We start from the raw sequence: 23863 nt of genomic DNA, 5'->3' as shown, positions 1-23863 counted from the left end.
TCCATCATTGATTTAGCATAGCGCGATTTGGTCAACGTCTGGGTGGAATCGGGGTCTAGTCGGGGAATAACTGTTCGGTCGCGGTCATACCAACCGCTCGGTCAAAAATAACATCTAAACCGCGTCCGTAACAATATCTTAACGGAAAAGAAAAAGCTAATTTTTAATATATGTCGACATTTTCCCCGACTGTTATTTTAGGCGGTGTATTTTCGTGTATCATCATGGCGCGATTTTAAAATATATATCTCGGCATTTTCCCGTGTGTGCGTGAAAGTTCTCAATTATTTCTGACACCGAGTCTAAAACCATCGATAAAAAATAAATCAGATGGTGAATTCGATAAAATCGTGAGGGTGACTCAATGAATGGGCTTTATTTTACAGGCCTTTGAGAATTCATTTCGTTCTATAAACGGAAACTTTCATCGGATTTTCTTCCCGTTTTGTTTCAACCGAGTCTAAAACTATGTTAGCGACTGTTAAAAATGAAATGATATATCGAATTTGAGTTGAAATAAACCTGTGTGAGAGAGAAAGACAGCATGGGCCTAACTAAACAGGCCTCAAAGATATTGGAGTTAATAAAACTAGGGCATGCCCGTACTATATATATATCTAAAATTATATCCCCCCCCCTCTATTTACATGAAATGGTTTGGTCCAAAGCGAACGGCTTGCGAGTACGGTGACAATCCCCCCCCTCTATTTACATGAAATGGTTTGGTCCAAAGCGAACGGCTTGCGAGTACGGTGTTTTTTATCGGACCCGTGGAATTATAGATAGTAGTTTTAATTAGTTTTAAAACATAGTTTAACGGCAACATAGTTTTCCAACGTGAAATAAATGAATACGCTCTCAAATGTGCCGTCCGAGGCAGAGTCTGTTCGCCACGTTCGGCACACGTGATAGCTCGCTGCTCTCTGATTGGTTGAATCGTTTTTTGGACATAGCTCGGTAACTACTTGTCCGATTAATATGAAACCTTGAAAAGGCACATCCTCGGGTCCCCAGCAATATACCTGGCAAGTTTAAAGTATATCGGACCCGTGGTTGTCGAGAAACAGCGGTCACAGACATACAAACATACAAACATACAAACATACAAACATACACACAGAGATTACTGGAATTATAGATAGATGGTGGATATTTGTTTTCATGAAGCCTCTCCAAGAATGGGTGGAGCTACTCTGCAAACGGACTAAGCCACACCCCGGACAGACAGACAGAATCACCGTATCCTATTATAATATATATATATATGTATATATATATATATTGTTGCGGATATGAGATTGGCCTCCATCCATATCCGCTTGTAAATATTCCCCTATTTCCTCCATACTTCCCAACTATCCCCAATCCCCCATTCCCTAGTCCAATTTTCTGTAAACAACACTCTGTAGACCCGACCTTCCCCTATTTCCCCCATTAAATGTCGCATCCAGGTCCACCGCATCTCACGTAGACAACTATAGGACATCTTGCTAGTTATTCTTAGTCTATGTCAGTTAAGGACTCGTTTCCATTAATTCTGACTTCGTTGCACCAGAATGTGATTGTATGGCACCGTTAGGAAGTTTAGGACCTCCCAATACCTCCCCGCAGCTCTTCCTCACGGTTCAGCAACAACAACAACAACAGCAACAACAACGGCGGCGGCGCGGGGAGTGCGCGTCCTCACTCCGGCTTGGTTAGCCGCCATCGAACATGTGCTCGACGGGGTTACCACGTAGGGGCTCGCTGTCAGCTCCTCGTCAAGGGCGGAGCCCGGTAACCCCCGCACCCAATGGGAGCGGCGGACCGGTCCCATCTGGGGCGGAGCCAAGCAGCCGAGGGCGTGTCACTCCCCGTTGAGCATGCGCAGGAAGAGGGAGGTGACGTCAGATGCGCGCTGAGCTTGAAGCAAGAGAGACGCCACCTCCAAGCGCTGCAATACCTCCCCGCATCTCTGGACTGGACCGTGCTTGATTCTGCCCCTGAGCCAAGGTGCACCTTGTGCTATCGACTGCCTGTCCTTCCCTGCCATCAATCCCTGTGTAAGTCAGTCTTGTTCCGTTTGTCTGTGGTCTGTCTGGGCTTGATAAGATTGTGTCTAAGTGCCTATCTCTTCTGTGCTTTACCTCTTGCCTTGTAATCTACTCCTTTTCTCCCCCACTAATTATATCCTCCTCCGGAGGTCTTGAGAACTGTACCCCTTGTGTCGTTTCATTTATCCCAGCCGTTGTGTCCTTTCCTTCATTGATTTAGCATAGCGCGATTTGGTCAACGTCGGGTAGAATCGGGTAAACTGTGCGAACACGGCGGCCATTCCGCTCGGCCCATCATAACATCTAAGCCGTGTCCGTAACAATATATATATATATATATATATATATATATATATATATATATATAGATATATATATATATATATAGATATATATATAGATATATATATATATATATATATATATATATATATATATATATATATATATATATATATATATATATATATATATATGTATGTATGTATGTATGTATGTATGTATGTATATATATATTTCCTTATTCGAGATTTTGTGTATTAAAACATTGCACATGTCGCAGGTTATTCATTCTGCTTTGATAACATAATAATCTTGCAATCTCTTCTTCAACCACAGACACCCATATGTTAATGGAAAATCCATTTATTGCATCTTTGAAAACAAAGTGAAGATTACGAAGTTGTTGGGTAATGGCTAAATATAAGACCTCTCATATCTTAGGGAGTTATGCTGGCAAAACTAGGGTGGCACAAAAAGAAATTTCGACCATCTACACAATGTAAATATTTGCTTAACTTGCTGTCATCACCCTGCAGATATCCCTGGCTGGCAAATCTACACAATGCCAGGAAACTTGTTGTTTAACTCCTGAATCGTTTTATTTTATTGTCCTGTACTCATTTTACTTTCTGAATTAAACTCCATTTATCAACATCTTGCTGATCATCAGAATGTTTGCCTTTCACCGATACACTTCTAGATTGCATCCTCTGCTAAGGTATATGGTAAGCAGGAGTTATGGTTATAAAGAAAGGTATTTTGCCCACCTTAGGTCATACTGTGCATGAGAAATGTGTGCTGGGCTAATTTTCGATGTACAGTGTTAAACGGTTGGTATTATTGGGCCACAATGAGTGTGAATAACTTGGAACACGATGATGTATTTACACTTCATAGGGCAGTGAAGGTGTTAAACTTTCTATTGATGGTCCAAGTATGAAGAGATTGATGAACCTTTTATTTATATCCTTTCATCTTACGAAAATGCTGGACGAAAACATATTTTTGCAAGCAACACATTTGTCAAATGAATGCGTGCATTTTCAACATGTGGGTAAGGGCTGGAAAGCTAGCTTCGAGGTATGTACACTTCACTTTGAGCTGTCCAGCCTCGGCTCGACTCCCAACTCAGCCATAAACTGTCACCTTGGAGTTGCAGATGTCGGGAAAGGTATCAATGTGTGTGTTGTCCATCAGGTGGGCATTTACCTGGGTGCCCCATCTGCCAGCATTAGTTGTTGGAGGTTAAAGATCCTACAGTTTTTTTCTATTGCGTATGCGCATTTGATGAAACCTTCAGCATGTTTTTAAAAACACTACACACACCATACATATTATATTATGACTCAAACATCCAAGTTTTTCAAAACTCTTAATACAGTTTCATTAGTGTACATTTCAAAAACGAAATTTTAATTCTCAATTTCAATTTATAAAATTGCAATCCTTAAGCACATTTCACATCTAATTGGCCTTTCAGCAAAACTCCTAATTCGTAATTCTTTTAGAAACACACACTGCTCATTGTTGATAATAATTGCTTTATCGATGTGTAAAACCAGGTGACAGTAAATTGATAATCATCTCAGCACTGTTTTGAAGGCTGATTGTGCAAAACAACAGCAGTGTGTGAAAACATAATATGATGATGACATGATATGATAACCCCGCTGATAACAATCGATGGACACGGTTAGAGCCAAGGCTGAGGCAGGGATCAATAACATGCAGTTAGACCTAGTATGTATGCTGTTTCTAATGAAATAAGGGTAGAAACAGTTGACTACATCATAAACAGAGGTTTGACCATGAGATAAGCGGAGTTGATGATTCAATCAAATCTAAAAAGATCCATGTGGCAAACATCATCCGAGTATTTCACACAGAGAACCGTATTTTCTTTCTATTTATCTTCTAAGTACAGCAATGTGTAATATATTTCGCCATTATACTACACTACTACAGTCACGTGAAAAAGTAAGTACACCCCATGTAAAGTTTTGACTTTTTGTCCCCCGTCGCACAGCGTAGCGAAAGGGGGACTATGGCTTTCCCCTCCGTCCGTGTGTCCGTCCGTCCGTGTGTCCGTCCGTCCGTGTGTGCGTGCAGGCGTGCGTGTTTGCGTGCGGGCGGGCGTGCGTGCGTGCGTAAGCGAAGGACCGCATTCGAATTTGGTGTGTGGGTGCAACTCACGTCAAAATCCAAGATGGCCGCCGCCATGTATGTCTGATGCCATGTATGTCTGAACCTTGTGAGATGAATATCTTGAAAAATAAGCGAAGTACCAACTTCTAATCTGGTGTGTGGGTGTATCTAGGCTCAAGGAAGGACGCTGTTTAAAATTGGGTCGCCACGTCAAAATCCAAGATGGCCACCGCCATGTATGTCTGAACATTGTGAGATGAATATCTTGAAAAATAAGCGAAGTACCAACTTCTAATCTGGTGTGTGGGTGTATCCAGGCATAATGAAGAACGCTATTGAAAATTGGGTCGCCACGTCAAAATACAAGATGGCCGCCACCATGTATGTCTGAACATTGTGAGATGAATATCTTGAAAAATAAGTGAAGTACCAACGTCTAATTTGGTGTGTGGGTGTATCTCGGCATAAGGACGAAAGCTATTGAAAATTGGGTCGCCACGTCAAAATACAAGATGGCCGCCACCATATATATGTCTGAACCATGTGAGCGAAAAATAAGCGAAGTACCATCTTCTAATCTGGTGTGTGGGTGTATCTCGGCACAAGGAAGGACGCTGTTTAAAATTGGGTCGCCACGTCAAAATCCAAGATGGCCGCCGCCATGTATGTCTGAGCCTTGTGAGATGAATATCTTGAAAAATAAACGAAGTACCAACTTCTAATTTGGTGTGGGTGTATCTCGGCATAAGGAAGAACGCTATTGTAAATTGGGTCGCCACGTCAAAATCCAAGATGGCCGCCACCATATATATGTCTGAACTTTGTGAGTGAAATATCTTGAAAAATAAGCAAAGTACCAACTTCTAATCTGGTGTGTGGGTGTATCTAGGCACAAGGAAGAAGGCTATTGAAAATTGGGTCGCCACGTCAAAATCCAAGATGGCCGCCGCCATGTATGTCTGAACCTTGTGAGCGGAATATCTTGAAAGATAAGCGAAGTACCAACTTCTAATCTGGTGTGTGGGTGTATCTAGGCATAAGGAAGACCGCCATTGAAAATTGGGTCGCCACGTCAAAATCCAAGATGGCCGCCTCCATGTATGTCTGAACCTTGTGAGCAAAATATCATATCATAGCATGTTTTCTGCGTCTTCCACTTTGTCAACTCACATCACTTCACCGACGGGGGACATGGGCGGAACGCTTGTTCAACATATTTCAACATACAGCTATTTGATCTTCATTTCAACAATATTGATAGATAAAGGTGATATAATATAACAAATATCATGAAACATTTACATTTTGTAGTCCATTGTATTATTTAAATAAACATAAATGCAAATTTTGCATGTGGAAAAAGTAAGTACACCCTTGGCTCTAATAGGTGGTATTGCCCCCTTTGGCAGAAACAACCTCAAGTAGGCGTTTCTTATAACTGTCTACCAGTCTCTGACATCGACTGGGAGAAATTTTTGCCCACTCCTCCATGCAGAATTCTTTCAGCTGTGTGATGTTTGAGGGGTTTCTTGCATGCACAGCTCGTTTCAAATCCCCCCACAACATCTCGATGGGATTTAGATCCGGGCTTTGACTTGGCCATTCCAGAACCCTCCATTTCTTTCTTTTCAGCCATTCCTTGGTGGATTTACTGGTGTGTTTAAGGTCATTGTCATGTTGCAAGGTCCATCTTCGGTTGAGCTTCAACTTTCCGACAAATGGCCTCACATTATCCTCAAGCACCCTCTGGTACAATTAAGAATTCATAGTGGATTCTATGATGGTGAGCTGCCCAGGCCCTGATGCAGCAAAGCTGCCCCAAACCATAATATTACCACCACCATGCTTTTCAGTTTGTATCAGGTTCTTGTGGTCAAATGCTGTGTTTGGTTTCGCCAAACATGTCTTCTGGTACTGTGGCCAAATAGCTCTACCTTTGACTCATCTGTTCAGAGCACATTGTTCCAGAAGTGCTGGTCTTTGCCTCGGTGTTCATTGGCAAACTTTAGTCTTGCCCTGATGTTCTTTCTGGACAGCAAAGGTTTCCTCCTGGCACACCTCCCATGGAGATCAAATTTGTGCAGGCTGTTTCTAATGGTAGACTCATGCACTTTGACATCAACAGTGGCAAGCGCTACCTGTAGGTCGCGTGATGACATTCTGGGGTCCTTAGAGACTTCTTTCAGCATCTTGCGGTCTGCTCTCGGGCTGAACTTGCTGGGGCGGCCTGGCCTGAACAAGTTGGCAGTTGTTTGGAATCTTCTCCACTTGTAGATGATCTTCCAGACAGTCGAATGATTGATTTCAAATTGTTTGGAGATCTTTTTAAATCCCTTCCCAGACTCGTAGGCATCTATAACCTTCTTTCTGAAGGCCTCAGAGAGCTCTTTTGATCTAGGCATGGTGACGCCGCACACTTCAACAGCAAAGAGCAAACCAAACTAAATGTCTGAGGTTTAAATATGACAGGTTCCTTCAAGAGCCTCTCTAACGATGTTCTAATCATTTGCACCTGAGCTGGTGCACCTGATTCTAATTTTAGGTATTTGAAGTAGTGATAAATGTAGGGGTGTACTTACTTTTTCCACATCCAAAATTTGCATTTATGTTTATTTAAATTATACAATGGACTACAAAATGTAAATGTGTCATGATATTTGTTATATTATATCACCTTAATCTGTCAACATTGTTGAAATGAAGATCAAATAGCTGTATGTTGAAATATGTTGAAAAAGTCAAAACTTTACATGGGGTGTACCTACTTTTTCACGTGACTGTACAAGTTTTTTGACCGAAGGATATACTGTTTGTTTTCGTTATGTAATAGTGATGATATTATTTAATCTTGTTAGCCCGTTCAGGGGTCAGGGTTTTGTAATCGTGTGTGTGTGTGTGTGTGTGTGTGTGTGTGTGTGTGTGTGTGTGTGTGTGTGTGTGTGTGTGTGTGTGTGTGTGTGTGTGTGTGTGTGTGTGTGTGTGTGTGTGTGTGTGTGTGTGTGTGTGTGTGTGTGTGTGTGTGTGTGTGTGCGCGCGCGCGCTGTAACTTTTTACCATTTGAGTTATTGTCCTCAAAGTTTCACCAAAGCTTTATTGTGATAATACAGAAAAGGCAAATTAAAATAACTTCGTCAAAAGGTCAAAAGGTTAGAGGTCAGCGTCACCTAAAATCATAAATTTTCATCCAGTTGTCCTGAAATGTTAGGAATTTGCATATTGGGTCACTGAATTGGTTCACCAATCAAAACGTAGAAGTTGATTTTTCTTTGATCAAAAGGTCAAAGGTCAAAGTTCAAGGATGCATAAAATCTCCAATTTTCAACTGATTGACCTGAAATTTATAGAATTTGCATATCAAGTCACTGAATTGGTTCACCAATCAAGAGGTAGGAGTCGATTGTGTTTTTAGATCAAATGATCAAAGGACAAGGTTGCATAAAATCATCAATTTTCATCCAATTGACCTGAAACTTTAAGAATTTGCATATTGGGTCACAGAATCAGTTCACCAATCAAAAGCTAAAAGCTGATTATTTTTTTTAGATCTAAAGCTCAAAGGTCAAGACTGCATAAAATCATCAATTTTAATTTTGTACCTATTTTTTTTAACCGTTTTCGATATTTCTAGCATATTTTTAGTGGGCTTTGCATTTTCAGATGCTTTCTAGTTTTGATTATTAGATGAATAGGATCTTGCCATTTCCTTAAAAGTTTTTGCTTTGATGCAAGTTTGTGTTATTTTGAAAGATGTCTCAATAAAATTGGACATAAGTTTGTAGTTTCACATGTCTACCGAGCTTTTGTAAATTGAGTTGGTGGTTTTGAGTTTTGTGTTAAGTTTTGAAAACTGCGCCAATAGTTTCTTTGTATCTCCACCATACAGGACTGGGAGATGCACATGATGATGCAGAGCTTATAAAAGAGCCAGACTGCAAAGAAGGGTCTTCAAAAATGCGGCAAACTGTACCTCCTGACACTTCAAAGCCTTGTCCTTCTGTTCCACATGTTGGAACATAGAGAGAGAAGATGAACCAACAAGGAGGACCCTGCGGTAGTATGCCCACCAGCAAGAAGGATGAAGCTGGTACACTTCACCGTTATTAATGTACCACGCTGGTTTTTTTCTGCCACTGTTACAACTGTCACCTTGCATTTCATTACATTAAGACTGCTCAGATGGTTGTGTATATTTTAAAAGCAGAAATCTTCAACATGCAGCCTCATATAAATGACAGTTCTACGTCTTCTCATGGCTTGCTGAGTTATCTACCACTGCATTCTCAACCTAAGTCTAACCGCTTCCTTGAGGATAGTCCCTACTGGGGGCCTGTGAATGGTGCGTTTTCTGTCACTAACTCTCTCGCAGTCCTGCAAATCAGATGTTATGGCTCTGACGAGGTTCAGATTCACATTGAATGCACAAACTGTCAACTCGGGAGAGATGCACAGACAGTAGAAAGGCCTTGAAGGCCTCAGTCCACTGTTGGCTCCGAGTCTGCTAGAGTCCCAACTTTGGGAGCCAAGTATCCAGTGATTGACATAACAAGATTGGGTGTGGGCCTCATCTGGTTCCACAAACTGGCACTTTTGTTTCCCTTCTCTTCTCTTTCAAACATTTTATATATTTCATTTTAATGTGACGTATTTTGAACTTGAAACTACAGATGGAGAGAGGGTATGACACACACATAATGGTCCTTCTGACGCAGGGTTAGAAACGACAGGTTTTTTTTGTTTTTTAAAAATAAGTGGCAGTTTTGTTGCTAACAGAGAGAGTACAGATTGCAGTGTGCCTGAGATAATATTTGATTCGTACTCTCATTATACTCGATGTTATTGACTGTTATAACATTTCGTATCCGAGCGCGTTTTGTTTTTCATCAATGCGGTGCGTACTTTTGCACTTTGAGCATGCTCTGGATTCAACACCAGGAAGAGACTGTACAAAAGCCAAGCTTTGTAAAACCCACAGCCGTGACTCATGCAGAGCGGAACACACCTGGGTAAAAGGAGAAGTCGAAGTGAACAGACTTCAATCGTAATTGGCTGAAACCATGTTGAAGAACTCTTTCTGATGAAACAGACCTGCTCTCCCGCTCAGTGCATTTTCATGCATAATCTGCGCTTTGCACTGCTCGGTGGCATTTGCCCACTAAATGGTTTTGCACCTTTGACCAATATGTCCTGATTGTAAATATGTTTGCACAGGGTAAACCTTTCCTTTTTTTTTTCTATTCACTTGAGCCTGTGTACTCGGCGGAGAAGCCGTTACATGGCAGAACAGTGTTACTTATGTTCAACGCAGTGTTTCGTTCAAAATCTCGACAATTGTGACACAAGAAGTGGCAAAATTTTAACCTATACTCTACTAGCAAAAACTTGCACTGAACCGTATTTTTGTACGATCGGGAATGAATTGTCCTTGTACATAGCGTTTTTACGCAAATATTTATTTCTATTTGTGTTTTTTTATTTGCAACGCAAATATGCTAATTTATCAAAAAGTGCAGTTCTAAAAAACAACGCATTTATATAAACGACTGTTAAAACATTTTGTATCGGAGTGAGTATTTTTTTCGGTATAAAGTGACAAGTATTCTGTGAAGTACTGTTCCTTGGTAAGTACAAGTATGGAAGAAATGCTGGTGCTTTTCTTGTAATACAATAGAAATGTTTATGGGAGTATTTAGGTCGGGATACGTTTGGTTTAAGATAAGATCATAAATGACTTTTGATTCTCATCATTCACCTTCATCAGACCCTACACTTACAAACGTCCTCGGGATTGAATGGCACATTAGTTGTGACTTTTCTTCGTTCCTCTTTTATTTCATCATTTTTTTTACTGGAGGCGTTTTCTTTCCATCGCAGCAGTTTATCGTGTATCATACATAGAGCAAGGGTGGTACAGATACGGTGGATAGTCATTCTTTGAGATTGCTTTATGGAAGGTTTTGTCATGGAAAAATGCGTCACCTCTTTCAATCAGATCACAACAAGAGCGGGTGTGTGCTGCTGCCCACCCAGACCGGATGGATTTGGGCCGTTTTCCTATTTTAACATGCGTTGTGTCTGTGCCCTGATTGCATAAACCTTATCATTTCCTCTCAGACCACTGGTAGCTCCAAAATACAGTTTTCCACCTTGTTTTTATTTGCATTTATTTTTTGGTTCTTTTTTTCAGACCAGCACTGGTATGATTCGTTTTTAATTCTTGCTTGCCCTGTAAAAGGTTTGTCAGCGTCAAAAGCAGATTGTAAAAGGTTTGTCAGCGTCAAAAGCAGATTGTAAAAGCTACATTATTATTATATTTTGACACTAAAACGTATTGCCACGTATCCGACAGGTGTTACAATATTGCTGGCTGGCTCCGAACTTCGATCCACATTGGTTGAACCGGGACAACGTGAGCCCTTAATTGGTTTATGATACAATTTGTGGAAACAGATGTTTTTAATCCTATTCTTTAAAATATATTTTATGGTTTATCTTTTTCAACCTCTTTTGGTGCTGCACTTATATACCGGAAATCGACGTCGGGATTTGTGAGCAATATGTTTTACTATATTGTCTGAATTTGAAAATGTAATAAACATCCCACTTGTTTATAAGTGTCGTTTCCAAATACTTTTTGGTATAATCTGACTATTATTGTTGCCGAGTGCTTCACTTTTGCATCCTTCCTCCATCTTCAATTCCGCATCCCTTGCCCATCCCAAGTCCACATTAAAGTGGGGGAGTCTCCCCCCCCCCCCCCCCCCGGGGGAGAAAATTACGTGTTTAAACTAACCATAGTTACGTTCTTTCTCCAACGGGGGCTAATAAAGAGAAATCTGTAATAGGGAGTCAGAATATAGAAGGGGGAGCCCCGGCCAAACTTATCTATGGACCTTCCACTGTGCATTTCATGGAGGGGGATGGAGGGGTTTTGCATGTTTGAAATTTTTACAGAATTAGGATGAAAACTAGAAGTAACAAGAAAGAGCAATCAGAGATTGCAAACCCTCGCCAGGATGTATTTGCAGTGGTTTTTAAGGCTTTTGTGTTAAAACAAATATGGCGGCCGAACCACGTGACCGGTGACGCCATCATTATTTTTTTTTCTAAACTAATTTATTCCTAGATTATGCTCAAGAAATTTCATCTTGATCGGATGAAGTTTTGTACTTGTCGAATTATGACGTCATAATGGAGGCACATATGACATCATAAACATATTTTATTCCCCATGGAGAGTTCTTTACAATGAGCATGTCTCAATTTTTTCTATTCTCCGCTTTTGGAGATATAGAGGTGCAAAGTTTTTCGGTTGTTTCCACCAAGATGGCGGCCGAACCACGTGATATATGATGTCATAATTATGATTTTAAAAATATATACAGGTGGAGTTGCACCTATGGTGAAAATTTATTGTCAATCGGACCAACGGTTGCAGAGAAAATCATATTTATTCTGTGCGGACAAACAAACAAACAGACAAACGGACTCGAATGCAATACCCTCTCCTCTGCGAGGGTAACAATAAAAGTATGAAATACACATTTTAATATGGTCCTCTGTGAAAGTAGAGGGCTGACAGGATGGACTAGACGTACCCACACTCACCTCTAAGCTGTCTAGACTGGGTTTGAATCCCGATCCAGCTACAGTCACGTGAAAAAGTAAGTACACCCCATGTAAAGTTTTGACTTTTTCAACATATTTCAACATACAGCTATTTGATCTTCATTTCAACAATATTGATAGATAAAGGAGATATATTATAACAAATATCATGAAACATTTACATTTTGTAGTCCATTGTATAATTTAAAGAAACATAAATGCAAATTTCGCATGTCTAAAAAGTAAGTACACCCTTGGCTCTAATAGGTGGTATTGCACCCTTTGGAAGAAACAATCTCAAGTAGGCGTTTCTAATAACTGTCTACCAGTCTCTGACATCGACTGGGAGAAATTTTGCCCACTCCTTCATGCAGAATTATTTCAGCTGTGCGATGTTTGAGGGGTTTCTTGCATGCACAGCTCGTTTCGAATCCCCCCACAACATCTCGATGGGATTTAGATCCGGGCTTTGACTTGGCCATTCCAGAACCCTCCATTTCTTTCTTTTCAGCCATTCCTTGGTGGATTTACTGGTATGTTTAGGGTCATTGTCATGTTGCAATGTCCACCTTCTGTTGAGCTTCAGCTTTGCAACAGATGGCCTCACATTATCCTCAAGCACCCTCTGGTACAATGAAGAATTCATAGTGGAATCTATGATGGTGAGCTGCCCAGACCTGATGCAGCAAAGCTGCCCCAAACCATAATATTTCCACCACCATGCTTTACAGTTGGTATCAGGTTCTTGTGGTCAAATGCTGTCTTTGGTTTTCGCCAAACATGTCTTCTGGTACTGTGGCCAAATAGCTCTACCTTTGACTCATCTGTCCAGAGCACATTTTTCCAGAAGTGCTGGTCTTTGCCTAGGTGTTCATTGGCAAACTTTAGACTTGCCCTATATTCTTTCTGGGCAGCAAAGGTTTCCTCCTGGCACACCTCCCATGTAGATCAAATTTGTGCAGCCTCTTTGTAATGGTTGACTCTTGCACTTTGACATCAACAGTGGCAAGAGCTACCTGTAGGTCCCGTGATGACATTCTGGGGTTCTTCGAGACTTCTTTCAGCATCTTGCGGTCTGCTCTCGGGCTGAACTTGCTGGGGCGGCCCGGCCTGAACAAGTTGGCAGTTGTTTGGAATCTTCTCCACTTGTAGATGATCTTCCGGACAGTTGAATGATTGATTACAAATTGTTTGGAGATCTTTTTAAATCCCTTCCCAGACTCGTAGGCATCTATAACCTTCTTTCTGAAGGCCTCAGAGAGCTCTTTTGATCTAGGCATGGTGACGCCGCACACTTCAACAACAAAGAGCAAACCAAAGTAAATGTCTGAGGTTTAAATAAGACAGGTTCCTCCAAGATCCTCTCTAACGATGTTCTAATCATTTGCACCTGAGCTGGTGCACCTGATTCTAATTTTAGGTATTTGAAATAGTGATAAATGTAGGCCGTAGGGGTGTACTTACTTTTTCCACATGCGAAATTTGCATTTATGTTTATATAAATTATAGAATGGACTACAAAATGTAAATGTTTCATGATATTTGTTATATTATATCACCTTTATCTATCAATATTGTTGAAATGAAGATCAAATAGCTGTATGTTGAAATATGTTGAAAAAGTCAAAACTTTACATGGGGTGTACTTACGTTTTCATGTGACTGTATAAACTGTCAGTATGGTGCGTCACAGGCAGGGTGATTCACCATTGTGTGTGCCGTCCTTCGGATGGATGTTAAACTGGGAGTCCCGTCTACCAGCATCGGTTGATGGACGTTAAAGATCCCATGGTGTCCTTCGGAAAGAGTCGGCAAGTATCGCCACCACCATGGCCAAATTCCTGCCATAACTAGCCAAACATCAGGCCTAGCTAGGCCGGTTCGTGAACGACTTGGGCCAAGCTTCCCCTGGCTGACCCCACAAGGGGGACAATCGTGGCCGTTAAAGAGCAACAAACAAAACCTCTGCGATAGTAGAATTGATAAAGCCAACAATCGTTTCGAATCCGACTACGGCGGCCATTTTGCTGACCTAAGTGGGCGCATTATGTTTGCAAGCAGCGTGTTTATTTCATGCCAAACTCCTCCATTGATCACTTGTTCTATTGCACGGCGAATGACTTGCAAAGCGATAGCGGCTTCTTGCTGAAGGAACAGACAATAACATTTGCGAAATGACGTAAAAGGGGAGACATATTATTGTTGTCAAATCCATACTTGACAGCTCAAAGACAAATTAGCTATCTCTGAGGCTATGCGGCCAATCTTTACTTTTGGAACTACTACCATTGGAATAAAATCATCTCGTCATCATTTTCTCCAAAGAAGGACATGCTTATCGATGCAGCGAGTCCTGGTAGCACTGTATGGGACGAGAGTTTTAGGCCGATCCCATTCCACATTGAATCAAAACCTGGACCAGACCGGTCAAGACTGGCAATACTACAAAATGAACATCTCGTTTAATCACCGTTCAAATCGAGCAACGCCTTATTCTTCCTGGTGTATTTTACGAGCCTATTGTTAATATATCTAGTGGCAAATATAATGACATTTTAAAAGGTTTGTTTATGCAATTCGTATTGTTACGTCACAGTTCCATAAAAACATATGACATCACTTCAATGGAATCACTTCTTTTTTTTAAAACGGTAAACTGAAATGAAGCCCTGGTTTGAACCAGCATACAGTATGAACGTAAAAGGAGACCTTTGCTCTTTACAAGGAACCCAACATTTTTATCGACCTCCTTTTAAACTTCTTGAACAGATTAATGGATTTGTCAACAAAAAAAAAAAAATTGGAGATGTCAAATTGCACGTTTTTTTCCCCATCGTACAACTTTCAAAAATTAAACTTTGCTCCACCACAAAAATCTTTGAAATCATAATAAACATATTCCTGATACTTTCTGCAGTGGTGACGTTCTGTGCATTCCATAAAGTTTCAGCCATGAGCATGGAATGTTTTTTTAAACATGTTAAAGTGCTGTATCTGATTATTTTTTTTGTTTTTGTTTTAATTTACAGTTTGCAATGGCAGGTCAGGTCAAGTGAGACTCGGTGCATGTCATCTGTCCTTCATGTCGGTACTTTAAAGAAACTGCCTCATTTGTCGGTGACCTAAAATGGCAAGGGCGAATTTTGAACAAAAGAACCTGATGTATGAACTTGATGTGTACAAGTGGAGAGAGACACCGTGGCCGCAAACCGACAACGTGCGTTTTTGTTTTTCTGGAGGTATTTTCTAAGTGATTTCATTTTCCATAACCTAAGAGTTGATTATAACTGGCTCGACTCGAGGTTTGCGTTGTTTAAATGAGCAGATGTACAATATATCTGTTGTCATTACTTTTATAAGAGCAAAAAAAAACATTCATTCCTTGTCGTCAAATTACAATGACAATAAAAAAAATAGGTGTAGTTGTAAAGCAGCAACCTCCCAAATTTTATCAATCATCTCTTGTTCTCATAATGTTTATGTAGATTTGTTTCCTTACGACACTGATAAGACCCGAAACGGAATGTGATTGTTCCTGGTTGTGCTTGCCAATGGTGCTCCATCCTGCATAGTTGTCTTGTGCACAGAAAGTGGACAATATAATGGAAACACCTGGGTAAATGAGGGACACCAATCAACTGTTTCCATATAAGTGTAGACCATGCGTTAATTAAGCAAGTAGCATCCCAGCATGCTTAGGGTCATGTATACAAATGCTGCATAGGCCTGCTTGCCGATAATTATGGCTGCAATAAGAGACTTCCCAATGCCCCTATCCACAGAGCATGTGGAGTCGCCCAATAGTTTGATGCGCATGACACTGATGTTATCCATATGCCATGTCCTTCACAGTAACCACATCTGAAACCAACCTACCATTTATGGGATATTCTGTAACATAGATATGCCATAAAATATGGCAGAGGCCTCAAATAAAGGTACTGGGATGATTAGAAGAAAACTTTTGGTTTCGGGAAGCCATTTTCAGTGGCACACAAGTCTTTTGCAATAGGTCCATGGCTGGTAATTTTCCAAAACTACAATTTATGACTGACTTTGGGCATTAGGACAAGTCTGGAAGAAGGCAAAGTGTTTATTTTGAAGGGCTCGAAGATTTTACAGGCAAATGGCCTCCTCTTCCATCTTGCCGCCGTGTAAGGGCAGCAATACATACTAGGGTCATTATCAAGGCGCGGTGACCGCCTTTCCAAAGCATCCATGGGGTGACCTTCAGATGAAGCCACCATCGTTTCCTGCAAAGTAAACCTCGGCCCAACCTCTCTGTTTGGATTTTGTAAAACCTCTCCCACCTCCATTTTTCCAACACGTGACTGACCTACTTAAAATACATGAAAACATTAGTGCATGGAGACCAGGGAAATGACCTTCCAGCAACATCAAGCACAATTCTAGGCTTGTTTTCCATACAATATTTCATCCAAAAATTAAATAACATTCTTGTAACATCCATATATTTTTCAACGATCTGATCAATTCTGCAGATCTTCTTCAAACCATGAGATCAGATGAGGTATAGCTGTGATTGGAGAGATGATTTGATGGAACCCTTTGGAACCTATTTTACCCACCAACAGGAATATTTTAATATCGATTCTAACCATACATAATTAACATGTCGAGGACCGTACAAACTTCCCATTGGAACAACTATCTTTTGATGCTCAAATCCCAGTTTCAAACACCCGAAACTGTGCTTTGCTCCTTGTCTTCTAATGTGCTTGGAATTCGTGTGAAGGTACACAGTTGTCTACCAATGTCTTTGCCTTGCATGTGATTTATGTACCGTACAACCTCCATCAAAAATATTATTTTCTTTAAGTAAGCAGGAAGAACAATATTTATAATTAGTTATCCTGAACAATGCCACCCCCCCCCCCCCCCCCTGCAGCATTCCCACAAACACAATAAATGGCAGAGTCACTTCATGATCTGAATTTAGTCTCCCAACATATAAATTACTGGGAAATTCAGTTGTATTTCCTGCTTAAAGATGCGTTTCTGGTACAACATCGAATGAAGAAAAAAATGCTAATCATAAGATGGAGTAAATTTTTACGACTACTTATATTAAATAAGTAGTTAATACTTATATTAAATTAAATAAGCCACTCGATTTCTCCCACCTTCTTGTGGGGTCTGATGGGGAAAGTATTTGGCCCTTTCATGTTAGCAAGGCCTGACGTTTGACCTGGAGCTGATTTGGGAAGGAATTTACCATTTGTTCAGGAAACTCACCGTCTTTTCACAAGATAGACAGTGGGATCTTTAACGCCCACCAGCTAATGCCAGCAGATGAGACCTCCAGCGTATCATCTATCTGAGCGATGACACACTATGTGATGCAGTACCTTGCCTGCGAAGCACCATTGTGATCGTTTAGATAGTTGGGTCATGAATCAAACCCAGAGTGTAGACAGCACAACACCTCTGCACCATCCTGTCGGACAGATGTAGTAACTAATGGGTCTTTAGTACCATATGAAGGTGGTGAGTTTCGATCTCATCTATGGACATGGAATACAGCTAATTAAGGGTGGCATGCACAATACGGGCCATGTGCACAGGTACATTACTGTGATGGAGGAGCACACCTTTAGTCTATCTCTCGGTGTGTACCCTTGTTGTCCTGCCACAATATTTTTCATGAGGGGGGCATACTATTTCCCTGCTGTTGTGGCATTGTGAGGCTTACAGTCAATCAGCAGGTGTCCTTTTGACATCCAAGGTAATTGATGTGTGATCTTGATGCCAGATGTTTGGACGCATGACCTCTTCTGTATCAGTGATCCCTTGTGCTTCCATTGCAGGTATTCCATATCGGATTCAGGATCCTCGTGGTGAAGCTAAATTTGATCATCAGTTAACAGATGAATTATAAAGTAGGTTAGCATTGTGAAAATGCTGCCTTGAAAAATTCCAAAAAATTCCAATTCCAATTGCCAATTAAAAATTCCCAAACAAGATGTTTTCACGAGGATCCTCCAATGCATTGATCGTCAAATAATCAATGCCTCAACCTGGGTAACAGTTTATTGCTCGGTCGCATCCGAATTCCGTCCTGACCTCAGGTTATCAACACTCGTTTTCACTTTTAAACTCAGCTCCCCATTTGGATTCCGTAGATTGAGGGCTCACCTTCGCCATACATGCATAACGTGCTGCGTTCGTGGAATTATTCAGAACTGGAACCTTCTTCACTGACACCTCAATGCTCAATTTTAGTGAGATCAATATTTGTATGATGTTGCGAAGTTCCAGATTTCCCCCTAAAACAATAAACAATGTTCGGATAATGAACCCAATGGCATAAAAGAAGCATACATGTATGTTAATATTGACTATAACACCATGGCACAAGGAAGCCAACGAATACCCCATTACTAGAACATTTTGTCGATGCCCCTCGCATAGTCTACGATTATAGAGTGTTTATGAGATTCACCTCTCTTCCCTAAGGGTTCACGATTTCATATTAATGTCTCAGAAAAGGTAATTCAGCTAGAGTTGCTGATGGATATTAAGTTGCTACAAGAATATTATCACCAGTTGCTGATAGGCTCCATTACACAGGCCACAATAATAACGACAATTAGTATACCAAACTTCACTGAAGATTAGGTGCGGAAGCAACAATGCGCTGCAAGATGTAAGCAAAAATGAAATGCCAGAAAAACAGGAAATCAAATACATTGGGGGTCATGGGTGCTGCTGTTAAGATATGATATGGCCTTATGAGCATGGTTTTGAGTTTGTTTTGTAAAGAAAGTTTTCAAAGTTTGCCCCAATAATTAACATGTGGGCAAAAAATATTGTAGAATGCAATTGTATGGACAAGATCCAGAGGTCATATGGTCAATGCAGGTGATTTTGTACTGCGATAGAGGGTGGGAATTCTTTTTAGATAATATATATATATATATATATATAAAGTAAAAATAGAAAAAATATATACAAATGTAAAAAAAAATTTTTCTTCTCGAACCATCTATGGGACGGTAGGGGAGAGGGCTGAATTAGGAAAATTAAAATTGAGAATATGAAAATAAAGGATTATGAGAGAGAGGTAGGGGATGTATAGATGTGGGATGAAGTGGAAGAAAATTGAAAGCAGTTTGGGAGAAGACAGAAAAAGAAGGAAGGAAGGGCAGGGGGTAATGGATAATGGCGAGGTGAAGTGAAGGTCAAATTTCAGTAAAGTTAGCATAAGTAATAAATAGGTGCAGGCCCCTTTCCCAACCCTGTAGATCTGTAACGTTTTAACTTAACATCCAAATGTTTTGCTGTTTTTGTTGGCAGAATGATTCCCAGACATTCATTCGATTTAAGAATGAAAATTTTTAGCAATTCTTTTTCCCAATAACTAGATTTCAGGATAGGTAAAGGGAAAAGTGGAAGTGGGATGTCGTGAATGCGAGATATGTTTTAATGTACAATTGGAAATGCTTTGGTTTACGTTATGTTTCAAGTTTGTTGACCGATGGCTTTAGACCTAACAGCCTTCTTTATTTTCCTTTGAATTGAAGTGTGATAATGCAATGTGTGGATCAAAAGTTTATTTGAGCCTATTAAGGGAAGTGTTGGGTGTGCTGTTCCTGTGTTAAACAAGTATTATCTACAGCTGGAAGTTACTCATCATTGAAGATTCATAAACATAAAATCTGTTGATGTGCTTTTACTATCTAGAAGCTGTTTTGCCACAGGTGGGTAGAGCAACATGCCATGAGTGATGCTGCTAATATGGTTGGCATTTACAGGAAAATATGCACTGCACAGGACAGGAAGCTTTTCTCTTTTTTTTCTTCCATCAAATGATCATTGATAAACATAATGCATTGCCCTTTGTAGATGACGGCTGCGTTCACAAGTGCCTTGTGAACACCTGTGAGCATGCATTTATTTATAGTGCAGAAGCTGAAGACTGCACAGCAACAACACACTCATATAGCAAACAGTGTAAACTGGTGCGAAAGGAAAACCTGAGAAGACTACTTGCTGCCCATAGTTAAAGGTTATCATTTCGGTAGAAAAGGTAGAACATTTAATCTCAAAAAGACACCTTTTAATACTAAATCGAGGCTCGTGTAAGAGCTAAAATTCATCTATGTTGGGATCATCTTGAACGTCCACCAACCCAGGTTAGCAGATGGGAAACCCAGAAGGACAGCCGCACACATTTATGCATCGCCTTCCATGCGAAACACCAGAGTAACAGTTTATATCTGGACACAAGATTTGAACCCAAGCTATACAACTCAGAGGAGAGTGCACATGCCTTTGTCATGACATCCCTTCAACAAAGATATTGTACATGAAAACAAGATTGATCGTGCTGTCGTCACAACTTGCGACAAAATCCAGTAACAGGCCGATTGGGAAACGCGCATTTAAATCACTCTTAAAAGATGAACAGCGCGATTAGGAAACACACGTTTAAGGCACTATTAAAAAATTAACTGGACACCTCTCATCCATATCCGCTGAAGCTATGTTTATATTGGAACGAGATGATTCACCACAAGGTCGTGGATCGTTTTTCGCCAATTTGGGGCCGTTCAAAAATTACATAAACCTATTGTTTTAGGGAGGGGCATACCGTCCATTCTGACGGGCTTGATTAAACCTTAATAATAATTTTTATTAGACATTGATTCGATTTTTCAGGTCTCTCATCATAACACTGTACTCAAACAAAGCCAATGGAAATCCGACGGAACATACCCGGGCAGTGTATAATCAGCAGAGGCCTGATGTCTTAGGCCCACCAGAAAACCAAATGGTGGCCATATTATTTTGGCTAGGTTCCGTGGTGGGTGGAGTCAAGTGACAAATGTGGGTGGGGTCTGTCAGTCCCACCAATGTGTGCACATTTCAAAAATCGACCTCCAACAAGAACCACAAAAACTGCAACAACTACTATGAAGCGCTCTTGCCTGCAACTGCAACCTGCAACTAAAAATTTCTTGTAGTTACCGTGTATGGCTTTTCAGGACAAATTGTGGATGGTGTCTTTCATCTTCCATGTTCTTTTTGTTGAAGTGCAGTGTTTGTTCATTACTTGAAAGGTGGTTGAATCTAATGTTCAAGTAATAGATTCATCAATGAGACTTAATGCTGCTTCGAAGATGAATTTGCATTCACATCAAATGTGTGTCTGTTTCATCAAATGTCCATGTCATTCATCAATATTGCAACTAGCTACTGGTTAAACCAGTCTATAGAATGGGTGCCAAACCTAATTTGTCTACTTCCTTATCTTTTGCACATACTGTTGCAATTACTTATTTGCAAAGGATTCCAAGTTCGATTTATTTATCTAATTTTTTCAAAATCCTCTGTTTTGACACTCATTTTTTTGATACTCATGTTTTCACCCCTTTCTCTGTCTGTTTGTTACTTGGCAAAAAAAAGAAAAGAAATTGCAAGTATGTTGATCACTCCGGTTTGTTTGTGTGTGTGTGTGTGTGTGTGTGTGTGTGTGTGTGTGTGTGTGTGTGTGTGTGTGTGTGTTTGTCTGTCCGCTCACTTATACTTGCCTACAGGTCACAATTTTAAACCGGTCTTCACGAAACTTCACCAGATGGTTGAATTCGTCGGCCCACAAAATCCTATATATTTTTTAGGTCAAAAGGTCAACATAGGCCAAAGGTCAACCACTTTTTTCAAATTTATAAAATCCTCAATTTTAATCCGATTGAGTTGAAATTTGAATAGGATTTACAAATCGGCGAACTGAATTAAACCACCAACTATTTTTGAGATCAGCTTAGACCAAAAGGCCAACATAGGCAACAACATGTTGGAGGTCAGCCACTTTTATTGAATTTCTAAAATCCTCAATTTTCATCCAATTGACTTGAAATTTGAAGAGGATTTACACATCAGCTAATTAAATTCAACCACCAACTATTTTGAGATCAGCATAGCCAAAAGGGCAACATGGGCCAAAGGTCAACCACTTTTCTCAAATTTCTAAAATCCTCAATTTTCATCCGATTGACTTTAAATTTGAATAGGATTTACAGATGGGCTTACTGAATTCAACCACCAACTATTTTTGAGATCAGCATAGGTCAAAAGGTCAACAGAGACCAAAGGTCAACCACCTTTTTCAAATTTCTAAAATCCTCAATTTACATCCGATTGACTTGAAATCTGAATATGATTTGCATATCAGATTACTGAAACCAACCAACTATTTTGAGATAAACATAGGCCAAAAGGTCAACATAGGCCGCATTTCTAAAATTGTCAATTTTCATCAAGTTAACTTCAACTTTGAAGACGATTTGCATATCAGGTCACTGAATTCAACCACTAATTATTTTTGAGGTCAAAAGGATGCTCTACTGAGTGCCATTCTACTTTGTTCTGTTTTGCCAAGTGTCGCTCTATGAGTGATTTTTCATTTGTCTGTCCGTTTGTGAACAAGATATCTGAAAAAGTTGTGGACGGATTCGGACGAAATTTGGCAGAGAGGTCGCGTATGTGACAACGACGAAATGATTAGATTTTGGTGAAGATCCGGATTCGAATCCGGCTACTATAATTCTTGAAGTGATTCTTCACCTTTAGGAGATCGGGCCAAAAACTATACATAGCAGGATATCTCAAAAAGTTATTCATGGATTTAGACGAAACTTGTTGGACAGGCTGTGTGTGTGACAAGGAAGAATCGATTCAATTTTGGTGGAGATCCGGATCCAGCTAGAAGAATTATTAAAGTGATTCTTCACCATTGAGTGATATGGCCAACCAGCTGGAGGTATGCTCTCTACTGAGTGCCGTTATAGTTTTCAAGAATTTGCAAATAACCTCGATTGTCCAAAACGGTTCGAGAAGTTAACGTTATTGAATGAAAATCAAGGTATACAATGCGTCAGGTGAGCCAAGCAAGAAACCGTTGTTGTATTTGACACAATTAAAGGGAAATGAAGTGAAGTGCAGTCTTGCCCTTAAAGCCATAAGTTACTATGTCTACCTGTAAAATTGATGTGACTTGTAACCAGACTCACGACGTCTATCCTTCACAAGCATAACGAGCTCTTCGTTTTGCTTAACACCTCTTTTGTTTAAATGATTATGGTCACCTTAAAGATGAAGAAGAGTCAGGAAGCAAAGGGATTTAGACTAAAGTTGTGGGATTCCTATTTGTCCCCTGGTATGTAAGGAATAGTCAGTCAGTCGGTCAGTCCCTTCACAAATGTTGACGTAATCTAATTGCAATTCCTACTTTGAGGATCCTCCACTCAGACACGAATACGAACACACAGGGGAATGACAAAGTAAAATAAATGTTCTTTTTTATATATCGTGCAGCCACTTAGCTTGTCCCATCGAGGTCTTTTGTAAAGATGACGGCGATGGTCCAGTACCAATGCCTCCCGTGCCAGAGCGCCCAAAATGGCGTTGAGGACACACAAAGAGCCATCAAGCGAGCTGTGAAAACGGCCCTCTTGTGCTCTCTCTCCGTCCCTTCCCCGAACGGTACGGCCTTCAGTCCACCATGGGCCCAGCAGTCTCCTAAACCTCCTCCAATAGCCGCCACCGCAGCTAAGAGCGCCTTGCTCTCAAAAGCGCACACCAAAAACTACCTCAGCACCCGAACAGAGAAAGATGGCACCCCTCCTCCTCGAGCATATCACCAGAGAACTACTGAGAGAGAGCCATGAGGCACGCTCTTCTTCCGCTTGCTCGGAGCTTCTCTCCTGACGTCACACTGTCCAATGGCCGAGCTCCATCGAATCCCCATGTCTCCTTGACCAATAACGAAGCTCGGG

The 23863-nt window shown here is 40.5% G+C and overlaps 1 protein-coding gene across 2 annotated transcripts in view; it reads left to right on the top strand.

Moving 5' to 3' along the window:
- The window catches only part of LOC137423105 (transcription factor HIVEP3), a 78175-nt gene extending 69631 nt beyond the window's left edge, over positions 1–8544 (top strand). For both annotated transcript variants that reach the window (XM_068109917.2, XM_078774693.1), the window contains one exon: positions 8344–8544. The gene's annotated coding sequence lies outside the window, so the exon portion shown is untranslated. The remainder of the gene's footprint in view (positions 1–8343) is intronic.
- Positions 8545–23863: the final 15319 nt, after the last annotated feature.

This window comes from Myxine glutinosa, chromosome 3, assembly GCF_964187855.1.
Source record: "Myxine glutinosa chromosome 3, kmMyxGlut1.1, whole genome shotgun sequence".
In the NCBI taxonomy this organism is placed as follows: domain Eukaryota; kingdom Metazoa; phylum Chordata; class Myxini; order Myxiniformes; family Myxinidae; genus Myxine; species Myxine glutinosa.
This window is presented reverse-complemented; position numbering and strand designations above follow the sequence as displayed.